General features: G+C 39.9%; 1 protein-coding gene across 4 annotated transcripts in view; it reads left to right on the top strand.

Moving 5' to 3' along the window:
- The window catches only part of LOC308613636 (maspardin), a 39192-nt gene that overhangs the window by 8985 nt on the left and 17107 nt on the right, over window positions 1-13100 (top strand). The gene's annotated exons all lie outside the window — the stretch shown is intronic.

The following is a 13100-nucleotide window of genomic DNA, read 5'->3' as shown; positions in this document are numbered from 1 at the left end:
TTTTCTGAATAACTCTGACCAGCAGGAAGCATTGTCCTTGTGTATAGTTAAGGAGCCTGAGGTCCAGACCATTTTAGTGATCACCGAGGGTCACACAGCCAGTAAGCCATGGAGGGAGAGGCCAGCTCAGTCTTCTGACCCCATTTACGCTCCCCTTTTATTACATCACTGCTTCGGGGGCAGCAGAGGGATCAGCTGACATCCAGGGGACTGAAAGCTTGCTTTAATATGAGTCTTTGTTAGGTGAGGTGAGGCTCATTAATTGGCTCATATCCTTCGCATTTGGTTTTTTCTTTCTTTTTTTTTTTTACATCTTTATTGGAGTATAATTGCTTTACAATGGTGTGTTAGTTTCTGCTTTATAACAAAGTGAATCAGTTATACACATACATATGTTGCCATATCTCTTCCCTCTTGCGTCTCCCTCCCTCCCACCCTCCCTATCCCACCCCTCTAGATGGTCACAAAGCACCGAGCTGAACTCACTGTGCTATGTGGCTGCTTCCCATTAGCTATCTATTTTACGTTTGGTAGTGTATATATGTCCATGCCTCTCTCTCGCTTTGTCACAGCTTACATTTCCCCCTCCCCATATCCTCAAGTCCATTCTCTAGTAGGCCTGTGTCTTTATTCCTGTCTTACCCATAGTTTCTTCATGACATATTTTTTTCTTAAATTCCATATATATGTGTTAGCATACGGTATTTGTCTTTCTTTTTCTGACTTACTTCACTCTGTATGACAGACTCTAGGTCCATCCACCTCATTACAAATAGCTCTATTTCGTTTCTTTTTATGGCTGAGTAATATTCCGTTGTATATATGTACCACATCTTCTTTATCCATTCATCCGATGATAGACACTTAGGTTGTTTCCATCTCTGGGCTATTGTAAATAGAGCTGCAATGAACATTTTGGTACATGACTCTTTTTGAATTATGGTTTTCTCAGGCTATATGCCCAGTAGTGGGATTACTGGGTCATATGGTAGTTCTATTTGTAGTTTTTTAAGGAACCTCTATACTGTTCTCCATAATGGCTGTACCATTTCACATTCCCACCAGCAGTGCAAGAGTGTTCCCTTTTCTCCACACCCTCTCCAGCATTTACTGTTTGTAGATTTTTTGATGATGGCCATTCTGACTGGTGTGAGATGATATCTCATTGTAGTTTTGATTTGCATTTCTCTAATGATTAATGATGTTGAGTATTCTTTCATGTGTTTGTTGGCAGTCTGTATATCTTCTTTGGAGAAATGTCTATTTAGGTCTTCTGCCCATTTTTGGATTGGCTTGTTTGTTTTTTTGTTATTGAGCTGCATGAGCTGCTTATAAATTTTGGAGATGAATCCTTTGTCAGTTGCTTCATTTGCAAATATTTTCTCCCATTCTGAGGGTTGTCTTTTGGTCTTGTTTATGGTTTCCTTTGCTGTGCAAAAGCTTTGAAGTTTCATTAGGTCCCATTTGTATATTTTTGTTTTTATTTCCATGTCTCTAGGAGGTGGGTCAAAAAGGATCTTGCTGTGATTTATGTCATAGTGTTCTGCCTATGTTTTCCTCTAAGAGTTTGATAGTTTCTGGCCTTACATTTAGGTCTTTAATCCATTTTGAGCTTATTTTTGTGTATGGTGTTAGGGAGTGATCTAGTCTCATACTTTTACATGTCCCTGTCCAGTTTTCCCAGCACCACTTATTGAAGAGGCTGTCCTTTCTCCACTGTACATTCCTGCCTCCTTTATCAAAGATAAGGTGACCATATGTGCGTGGGTTTATCTCTGGGCTTTCTATCCTGTTCCATTGATCTATCTTTCTCTTTTTGTGCCCGTACCATACTATCTTGATTACTGTAGCTTAGTAGTATAGTCTGAAGTCAGGGAGCCTGGTTCCTCCAGCTCCGTTTTTTGTTCTCAAGATTGCTTTGGCTATTCGGGGTCTTTTGTGTTTCCATACAAATTGTGAAATTTTTTGTTCTAGTTCTGTGAAAAATGCCAGTGGTAGTTTGATAGGGATTGCGCTAAATCTGTAGATTGCTTTGGGTAGTAGAGTCATTTTCACAATGTTAATTCTTCCAATCCAAGAACATGGTATATCTCTCCATCTATTTGTATCATCATTAATTTCTTTCATCAGTGTCTTATAATTTTCTGCATACAGGTCTTTTCTCTCCTTAGGAAGGTTTATTCCTAGCTATTTTATTCTTTTTGTTGCAGTGGTAAATGAGATTGTTTCTTTAATTTCTCTTTCTGATCTTTCATTGTTAATGTATAGAAATGCAATGGATTTCTGTATGTTAATTTTGTATCCTGAAACTTTACCAAATTCATTGATTAGCTCTAGTAGGTTTCTGGTAGCATCTTTAGGATTCTCTATGTATAGTATCATGTTGTTTGCAAACAGTGACAGCTTTACTTCTTCTTTTCTGACTTGGATTCCTTTTCTTTCCTTTTCTTCTCTGATTGCTGTGACTAAAACTTCCAAAACTATGTTGAATAGGAGTGGTGAGAGTGGGCAACCTTGTCTCGTTCCTAATCTTAGTGCAAATGGTTTCAGTTTTTCACCATTGAGGACGATGTTGGCTGTAGGTTTGTCATATATGGCCTTTATTATGTTGAGGAAAGTTCCCTCTATGCCTACTTTCTGCAGGGTTTTTATCATAAATGGGTGTTGAATTTTGTCGAAAGCTTTCTCTGCATCTATTGAAATGATCATATGGTTTTTCTCCTTCAATTTGTTAATATGGTGTATCACGTTGATTGATTTGCGTATATTGAAGAATCCTTGCATTCCTGGAATAAACCCCACTTGATCATGGTGTATGATCCTTTTAATGAGTTGTTGGATTCTGTTTGCTAGTATTTTGTTGGTGATTTTTGCATCTATGTTCATCAGTGATATTGGCCTCTAGTTTTCTTTCTTTGTGACATCCTTGTCTGGTTTTGGTATCAAGGTGATGGTGGCCTCATAGAATGAGTTTGGGAGTGTTCGTCCCTCTGCTATATTTTGGAAGAGTTTGAGAAGGACAGGTGTTAGCTCTTCTCTAAATGTTTGATAGAATTCGCCTGTGAAGCCATCTGGTCCTGGGCTTTTGTTTGTTGGAAGATTTTTAATCACAATTTCAATTTCAGTGCTTGTGATTGGTCTGTTCATGTTTTCTATTTCTTCCTGATTCAGTCTTGGCAGATTGTGCATTTCTAAGAATTTGTCCATTTCTTCCAGGTTGTCCATTTTATTGGCCTAGAGTTGCTTGTAGTAATCTCTCATGATCTTTTGTATTTCTGCAGTGTCAGTTGTTACTTCTCCTTTTTCTTTTTTTTTTTTTGCATTACATGGGCTTCTCACTGCTGTGGCCTCTCCCGTTGCGGAGCACAGGCTCTGGACATGCAGGCCCAGCAGCCATGGCTCACGGGCCTAGCCGCTCCGCGGCATGTGGGATCTTCCCGGACCGGGGCACGAACCCGTGTCCCCTGCATCGGCAGGCGGACTCTCAACCACTGCGCCACCACGGAAGCCCACTTCTCCTTTTTCATTTCTAATTCTATTGATTTGAGTCTTGTCCCTTTTTTTCTTGATGAGTCTGGCTAATGGATTATCAATTTTGTTTATCTTCTCAAAGAACCAGCTTTTAGTTTTATTGATCTTTGCTATCGTTTCCTTCATTTCTTTTTCATTTATTTCTGATCTGATCTTTATGATTTCTTTCCTTCTGCTAACTTTGGGGGTTTTTTGTTCTTCTTTCTCTAATTGTTTTAGGTGCAAGGTTGGGTTGTTTATTCGAGATGTTTCCTGTTTCTTAAGGTAGGATTGTATTGCTATAAACTTCCCTCTTAGAACTGCTTTTGCTGCGTCCCATAGGTTTTGGGTCGTCGTGTCTCCATTGTCATTTGTTTCTAGATATTTTTTTATTTCCTCTTTGATTTCTTCAGTGATCACTTCGTTATTAAGTAGTGTATTGTTTAGCCTCCATGTGTTTGTATTTTTTACAGATCTTTTCCTGTAATTGATATCTAGTCTCATAGCATTGTGGTCAGAAAAGATACTTGATACAATTTCAATTTTCTTAAATTTACCAAGGCTTGATTTGTGACCCAAGATATGATCTATCCTGGAGAATGTTCCATGAGCACTTGAGAAAAATGTGTATTCTGTTGTTTTTGGATGGAATGTCCTATAGATATCAATTAAGTCCATCTTGTTTAATGTATCATTTAAAGCTTGTGTTTCCTTATTTATTTACATTTTGGATGATCTGTCCATTGGTGAAAGTGGGGTGTTAAAGTCCCCTACTATGAATGTGTTACTGTCGATTTCCCCTTTTATGACTGTTAGTATTTGCCTTATGTATTGAGGTGCTCCTATGTTGGGTGCATAAATATTTACAATTGTTATATCTTCTTCTTCGATCAATCCCTTGCTCATTATGTAGTGTCCTTCTTTGTCTCTTCTGAGAGTCTTTATTTTTAAGTCTATTTTGTCTGATATGAGAATTGCTACTCCAGCTTTCTTTTGGTTTCCATTTGCATGGAATATCTTTTTCCATCCCCTTCCTTCAGTCTGTATGTGTCTCTAGGTCTGAAGTGGGTCTCTTGTAGACAGCATATATATGGGTCTTGTTTTTGTATCCATTCAGCCAGTCTGTGTCTTTTGGTGGGAGCATTTAGTCCATTTACATTTAAGGTAATTATTGATATGTATGTTCCTATTCCCATTTTCTTAATTGTTTTGGGTTTATCATTGTAGGTCTTTTCCTTCTCTTGTGTTTCTTGCCTAGAGAAGTTACTTTAGCATTTGTTGTAAAGCTGGCTTGGTGGTGCTGAATTCTCTCAGCTTTTGCTTGTCTGTAAAGGTTTTAATTTCTCCATCAAAGCTGAATGAGATCCTTGCTGGGTAGAGTAATCTTGGTTGCAGGCTTTTCTCCTTCATCACTTTAAATATGTCCTGCCAGTCCTTTCTGGCTTGCAGAGTTTCTGCTGAAAGATCAGCTGTTAACCTTATGGGGATTCCCTTGTGTGTTATTTGTTGTTTTTCCCTTGTTGCTTTTAATATGTTTTCTTTGTATTTAATTTTTGACAGTTTGATTAATGTGTCTCTTGGCGTGTTTCTCCTTGGATTTATCCTGTATGGGACTCTCTGTGCTTACTGGACTTGATTAACTATTTCCTTTCTCATATTAGGGAAGTTTTCAACTATAATCTCTTCAAGTATTTTCTCAGTCCCTTTCTTTTTCTCTTCTTCTTCTGGAACCCCTATAATTCGAATGTTGGTGCGTTTAATGTTGTCCCAGAGGTCTCTGAGACTGTCCTCAGTCCTTTTCATTCTTTTTTCTTTATTCTGCTCTGCAGTAGTTATTTCCACTATTTTATCTTCCAGGTCACTTATCCGTTCTTCTGCCTCAGTTATTCTGCTATTGATCCCATCTAGAGTATTTTTAATTTCATTTATTGTGTGTTCATCGTTGCTTGTTTCATCTTTCGTTCTTCTAGGTCCTTGTTAAATGTTTCTTGCATTTTCTCTATTCTGTTTCCAAGATTTTGGATCATCTTTACTATCATTATTCTGAATTCTTTTTCAGGTAGACTGCCTATTTCCTCCTCATTTGTTAGGTCTAGTGGGTTTTTATCTTGCTCCTTCATCTGCTGTGTGTTTTTCTATCTTCTCATTTTGCTTATCTTACTGTGTTTGGGGTTTCCTTTTTGCAGGCTGCAGGTTCATAGTTCCCGTTGTTTTTGGTGTCTGTCCCCAGTGGCTAAGTTTGGTTCAGTGGGTTGTGTAGGCTTCGTGGTGGAGGGGACTAGTGCCTGTGTTCTGGTGGATGAGGCTGGATCTTGTCATTCTTGTGGGCAGGTCCACGTCTGGTGGTGTATTTTGTGGTGTCTGTGGACTTATTATGATTTTAGGCAACCTCTCTGCTAATGGGTGGGGTTGTGTTCCTGTCTTGCTAGTTGTTTGGCATAGGGTGTCCAGCACTATAGCTTGCTGGTCGTTGAGTGAAGCTGGGTGCTGGTGTTGAGATGGAGATCTCTGGGAGATTTTCGCCATTTGATATTATGTGGAGCTGGGAGGTCTCTTGTGGATCAGTGTCCTGAAGTTGGCCCTCCCACCTCATTGGCACAGCACTGACTCCTGGCTGCAGCACCAAGAGCCTTTCATCCACACAGCTCAGAATAAAAGGGAGAAAAAGTAGAAAGAAAGAATTAGAAGAAGGAAGGAAGGAACGAAGGAGGGAGGAAGGGGGGAAGGAAGGAAGAAAAGAAAGAAAGAAGATAAACTAAAATAAAGTAAGATAAAATAAAATAAAGTTATTAAAATAAAAAATAATTATTAAGAAAAAAAATTTTTTTAAACAAACAAAAAAACGGACAGATAGAACCCTAGGACAAATGGTGGACTCAAAGCTATACAGACAAAATCTCACACAGAAGCATACACATACACACTCACAAAAAGAGGAAAAGGGGAAAAAAAATCATAAATCTTGCTCTCAAAGTCCACCTCCTCAATTTGGGATGATTCATTATCCATTCAGGTATTCCACAGATGCAGGGTACATCACGTTGATTGTGGAGTTTTAATCCGCTGCTCCTGAGGTTGCTGGGAGAGATTTCCCTTTCTCTTCTTTGTTCACACAGCTCCCGGGGCTCAGCTTTGGATTTGGCCCCACCTGTGCGTGTAGGTCGCTGGAGGGTGTCGGTTCCTCGCTCAGACAGGACGGGGTTAAAGGAGCAGCTGCTTCGGGTCTCTGGCTCACTCAGGCCGGGGGGAGGGAGGGGTACGGAGTGCGGGGCGAGCCTGCGGCGTCAGAGGCCGGCACCTGTACCACATCTTCTTCATCCATTCCTCTCGATGGACATTTAGGTTGCTTCCATGTCTTGGCTGTTGTAAATAGTGCTGTCCTGAACATTGGAGTGCATGTATCATTTCGAATTATGATTTTTTCTGGATATATGCCCAGGAGTGAGAGTGCTGGATCAAATGGTAGTTCTTAGTTTTTTGGGGTTTTTTTTGGTTGTTTTTTTTTTTTTTCTTTTTGCGGTATGCGGGCCTCTCACTGTTGTGGCCCCTCCCATTGCGGAGCACAGGCTCCGGACGCGCAGGCCCAGCGGCCATGGCTCACGGGCCCAGCCGCTCCGCGGCATATGGGATCCTCCCAGACCGGGGCACGAACCCGCATCCCCTGCATCGGCAGGCGGACTCTCAACCACTGCGCCACCAGGGAGGCCCTGGTTGTTTGTTTTTTTTTTTGCAGTATGCAGGCCTCTCACTGTTGTGGCCTCTCCCGTTGCGGAGCACAGGCTCCGGACACGCAGGCTCAGCGGCCATGACTTACGGGTCCAGCCGCTCTGCGGCATGTGGGATCTTCCCGGACCGGGGCACGAACCCGTGTCTCCTGTATCGGCAGGCAGACTCTGAACCACTGTGCCACCAGGGAAGCCTGGTAGTTCTTAGTTTTTTAAGGAACCTCCATACTGTTCTCCACAGTAGTTGTACCAATTTAAATTCCCACCAACAGTGTAGGAGGGTTCTCTTTTCTCCACACCCTCTTTAGCATTTATTGTTTGTAGACTTTTTGATGATGACCATTCTGACTCATGTGAGCTGATACCTCACTGTAGTTTTGATTTCCATTTCTCTAATAATTAGCAGTGTTGAGCATCTTTTCATGTGCTTTTTGGACATCTGTATGTCTTCTTTGGAGAAATGTCTGTTCAGGTCTTCTGCCCATTTTTCAATCAGGTTGTTTGTTTTTTGATATTGAGTTGCATGAGCTGTTTGTATATTTTGGAGATTAATCCCTTGTCAGTTGCTTCATTTGCAAATATTTTATCCCATTCTGTGGGTTGCCTTTTCATTTTGTTTATGATTTCCTTTGTTGTGCAAAAGCTTTTAAGTTTAATTAGGTCCCATTTGTTTATTTTTATTTTCATTACTCTAGATGGTGGATCCAAAAAGTTATTGCTGTGATTTATGTCAGAGTGTTCTGCCTATGTTTTCCTCTGAGAGTTTTACAGTATCCAGTCTTCATTTAGGTCTTTAATCTTTTTTGAGTTTATTTTTGTGTATGGTGTTAGAGAATGTTCTAGTTGCATTCTTTTACATGTAGCTGTCCAGTTGTCCCAGCACCATTTCTCCATTGTATGTTCTTGTCTCCTTTGTCATAGATTAATTGACCATAGGCACGTGGGTTTATTTCTAGGCTTTCTATCCTGTTCCCCTGATCTATATTTCTGTTTTTGTGCCAGTACCATACTGTTTTGATTACTGTAGCTTTGTAGTATAGTCTGAAATCAGGGAGTCTGGTTCCTCCAGCTCCATTTTTCTTTCTCAGGATTGCTTTGGCTATTCGGGTCTTTTGTGTTTCCATACAAATTTTTAAATTTTTTTGTTCTAGTTCTGTGAAATATGCCATTGGTAGTTTAATAAGGATTGCATTGAATCTGTAGATTGCCTTGAGTAGTATAGTCATTTTGACAATATTGATTCTTCCAATCCAAGAACATAGTCTATCTTTCAATTTGTTTGTGTTATCTTCAATTTCTTTCATCAGCGTCTTATAGTTTTCAGAGTATAGGTCTTTTGCCTCCTTGGGCAGGTTTATTCCTAGATATTTTATTCTTTTTGATGCATTGGTAAGTGGGATTGTTTCTTTAATTTCTCTTTCTGGTCTTTCATTGTTAATGTATAGAAATGCAACAGATTTCTGTATATTAATTTTGTATCCTGCAACTTTACTGAATTTATTGATGAGCTCTAGTAGTTTTATGGTATTATCTTTAGGATTTTCTGTGTACAGTATAAACAGTGTAAACAGATGACTGTTTACAGTCATCTGCAAACAGTGACAGTTTTACTTCTTTTCCAATTTGGATTCCTTTTATTTCTTTTACTTCTCTAATTCCCATGGCTAGGAATTCCAAAACTGTGTTGTATAAAAGTGGCAAGAGTGGACATCCTCGTCTTGTTCCTGATCCTAGAGAAAATGCTTTCAGCTTTTCACTGTTGAGTATGATGTTAGCTGTGGGTTTGTCATATATGGCCTTTATTATGTTGAGGTAGGTTCCCTCTATGCCTACCTTCTGGAGAGTTTTTATAATAAATGGGTGTTGAGTTTTGTCAAGAGCTTTTTCTGCATCTATTACATGATCATATGGTTTTTATGCTTCAGTTTGTTAATGTGGTGTATCCCACTGATTGATTTGTAGATATTGAAAAATCCTTGCATCCCACTTGATCATGGTGTATTATCCTTTTAATGTATTGTTGGATTCAGTTTGCTATTATTTTTTTGAGGATTTTTGCATCTATGTTAATCAGTGATATTGGTTTCTTTCTATTTTTGTGGTATCTTTGTCTGGTTTTCGTATCAGGGTGATGGTGGCCTCATAGAATGAGTTTGGGAGTCTTCCTTCCTCTGCAGTTTTTTGGAATAGTTTCAGAAGGATAGGTGTTAACTCTTGTCTAAATGCTTGATAGAATTCGCCTGTGAAGCCATCTGGTCCTGGACTTTTGATTGTGGTAGTTTTTTAATCACAGTTTCAATTTCAGTACTTGTGATAGGTCTGTTCATATTTTCTATTTCTTCCTGGTTCAGTCTTGGAAGATTGTACCTTTCTAAGAATTTGTCCACTTCTTCTAGGTTGCCCATTTTATTGGCATATAGTTGCTTGTAGTAGTCTCTTATTATCCTTAGTATTTCTGTGGTGTCCATTGTAACTTCTTCTTTTTTCATTGCTAATTTTATTGATTTGAGCCCTCTCCCTTTTTTTCTTGATGAGTTTGGCTAAAGGTTTATCAATTTTGTTTAGCCTTTCAAAGAACCAGCTTTAACTTCATTGATCTTTCCTATGTTTTCTTCATCTCTATTTCATTTCTTTCTTTTTTTTATTTCATTTATTTCTGCTCTGATTTTTATGATTTCTTTCCTTCTACTAACTTTGGGTTTTGTTTGTTTTTCATCCTCTAGTTGCTTTAGGTGTAAGGTTAGGTTGTTCATTTGAGATTTTTCTTGTTTCCTGAGGTCAGATTGTATTGCTGTGAACTTCCCTCATAGAACTGCTTTTGCTGCATCCCATCGGTTTTGGATCATCATGTTTTCATTTTCTTTTGTCTCTAGCTATTTTTGGATTTCCTCTTTGATTTTTTTCAGCAATCCATTGGTTGTTTAGTAACATATTGTTTAGCTTCCATGTGTTTGTGTTTTTCAGTTTTTTTTCTTGTAGTTGATTTCTAATCTCATAGCATTGTGGTTGGAGAAGATGCTTGATATGATTTTAGTTTTCTTAAATTTACCAAGGCTTGCTTTGTGGCCCAGCATGTAGTCTGCCCTGGAGAATGGGTCATGTGCACTTGAGAAGAATGTATATTCTGCTTTCAGATGGAATGTTCTATAAATATCAATTAAGTTCATTTGCTCTAATGTGTCATTTAAGCCTTGTGTTTCCTTATTTGATTTTCTGTCTGGATGTTCTGTCCACTGATGTAAGTGGGGTGTTAAAGTCCCCCACTATTATTGTGTTACTGTTGATTTCTCCTTTTATGGCTGTTAGCATTTGCCTATATATTGAGGTGCTCCTATCTTGGGTGCATGTATATTTACAATTATATCTTTTTCTTGGATTGATCCCTTGATCATTATGCAGTATCCTTCTTTGTCTCTTATAACAGTCTATATTTTAAAGTCTATTTTGTCTGATATGAGAATTGCTACTCAAGCTTTCTTTTGATTTCCATTTGCATGGAATACGTTTTTCCATCCCCTCACTTTCAGTCTGTATGTGTCCCTATGTCTGAAGTGGGTCTCTTGTAGACAGCATATATACGGGTCTTGTTTTTGTATCCATTCAGCCAGTCTGTGTCTTTTGGTTGGAGCATTTAATCCATTTACATTTAAGGTAATTATCAATATGTATGCTCTTATTGCTGTTTTGTTAATTGTTTTGGATTTGTTTTGTACATCTTTTTTCTTCCCTTCCTCTTTTGTTCTCTTCGCTTGTGATTTGATGCCTATCTTTAGTGTTTTGTGTGTTTTTTGTTTTTTTTTTTGCGGTACGCGGGCCTCCCACTGTTGTGGCCTCTCCCGTTGCGGGGCACAGGCTCCGGACGCACAGGCTCAGTGGCCATGGCTCATGGACCCAGCCGTTCCGCAACATGTGGGATCCTCCCGGACCGGGGCACGAACCCGTGTCCCCTGCATCGGCAGGCGGACTCAACCACTGCGCCACCAGGGAAGCCCTCTTTAGTGTTTTGTTTGGATTGCTGCTGCTTTTTTGTGTGTGTATCTATTGTAGATTTTTGGTTTGCAGTTACCATGAGGTTTTGTTATAGCAGTCTATATATACAAGATTGTTCTAAGTGCTGGTCTCTTAATTTCAAATGCATTTCTAACATCCTGCATTTGTACTCTCTTCTCATGATTGCTGGTGTTATCTATCTATCTATTTGTTTATTTATTTATTTTGGCTGCGCTGAGTCTTAGTTGCAGCACGCGGGATCTTTGTTGCAGCATGCGGGATCTTTTAGTTGCGGCATGCGGACTTCTTAGTTGCAGCATGCAGACGTCTTAGTTGCAGCATGCGGACTCTTAGTTGTGGCATGCTTAGTTGTGGCATGCATGTGGGATCTGGTTCACCCACTAGGGATCGAACCCGGGCCTCCTGCATTGGGAACACAGAGTCTTACCCACTGGACCACGAGGGAAGTCCCATGATTGCTGGTTTTCATATCATATTTGTGTGTGGATGATTTCCTACCTTTACTGTATGTTTGCCTTTACTGGTCAGCTTTCCCGTTTGTAATTTTCTTGTTTTTAGTTGTGGCCTTTCTTTTCCATCTAGAGAAGTTCCTTTTAGCATTTGTTGTAAAGCAGGTTTGGTGGTGCTGAATTCTCTTAGCTTCTGCTTGTCCATTAAGCTTTTGATTTCTCCGTCGAATCTGAGTGAGAACCTTGCTGGGTAGAGTATTCTTGGCTGCATCACTTTAAATATATTGTGCCACTCCCTTCAGGTCTGCAGAGTTTCTGCTGTAAAATCAGCTGATAACCGTATGGGGAGTCCTTGTATATGATTTGTTGCTTTTAATATCTTCTCTTTGTCTTTAATTTTTATAAATTTGATTAATATGTTTCTTGGTGTATTCCTCCTTGGGTTTATCCTATATGGAACTCTCTGGACTTGAGTGTTTCCTTTCCCATGTTAGGGAAGTTTTTGGCTATTATCTCTGCAAATATTTTTCAGGCCCTTTCTCTCCCTCTTCTTCTGGGACCCCTATAATGTGAATGTTGGTGCATTTAATGTTGTCCCAGAGTTCTCTCAGACTGTCCTCATTTCTTTTCATTCTATTTTCTTTTTTTTTTTTTTTTTGCGTTACACGGGCCTCTCACTGTTGTGGCCTCTCCCGTTGCGGAGCACAGGCTCCGGACGCGCAGGCTCAGCGGCCATGGCTCCCGGGCCCAGCCGCTCCGCGGCATGTGGGGTCCTCCCAGACCAGGGCACGAACCCGCGTCCCCTGCACTGGCAGGCGGACTCCCAACCACTGCGCCACTAGGGAAGCCCCCTCATTCTTTTTTCTTTATTCTGTTCTGCAGCAGTGATTTCCACCAACCTGTCTGACAACTCACTTATTCGTTCGTTTGTCTCATTTATTCTGCTATCGATTCCTTCTATTCTATTTTTCTTTCCAGTTGTATTGTTCACCTCTGTTTGTTCTTTAAAGCTTCTCGCTCTTTGTTTTTTTTTTCTACATCTTTATTGGAGTATAATTGCTTTACAATGGTGTGTTGGTTTCTGCTTTATAAGAAAGTGAATCAGTTATACATATACATGTGTTCCCATGTCTCTTCCCTCTTGCGTCTCCCTCCCTCCCACCCTCCCTACCCCACCCCTCTAGTTGGTCACAAAGCACCGAGCTGGTCTCCCTGTGCTCTGTGGCTGCTTCCCACGAGCTATCTATTTTACGTTTGTAGTGTATATATGTCCATGCCTCTCTCTCACTTTGTCCCAGCTTACCCTTCCCCCTCCCCATATCCTCAAGTCCATTCTCTACTAGGTCTGTGTCTTTCTTCCTGTCTTACCCCTAGGTTCTTCATGACATTTTTTTCTTAAATTCCA

The sequence above is a fragment of the Mesoplodon bidens genome, assembly GCF_964165515.1.
Source record: "Mesoplodon bidens genome assembly, chromosome: 3".
In the NCBI taxonomy this organism is placed as follows: Eukaryota; Metazoa; Chordata; class Mammalia; order Artiodactyla; family Ziphiidae; genus Mesoplodon; species Mesoplodon bidens.
The sequence above is the reverse complement of the archived record's forward strand: the minus strand, read 5'-3'. Positions and strand labels throughout refer to the sequence as shown.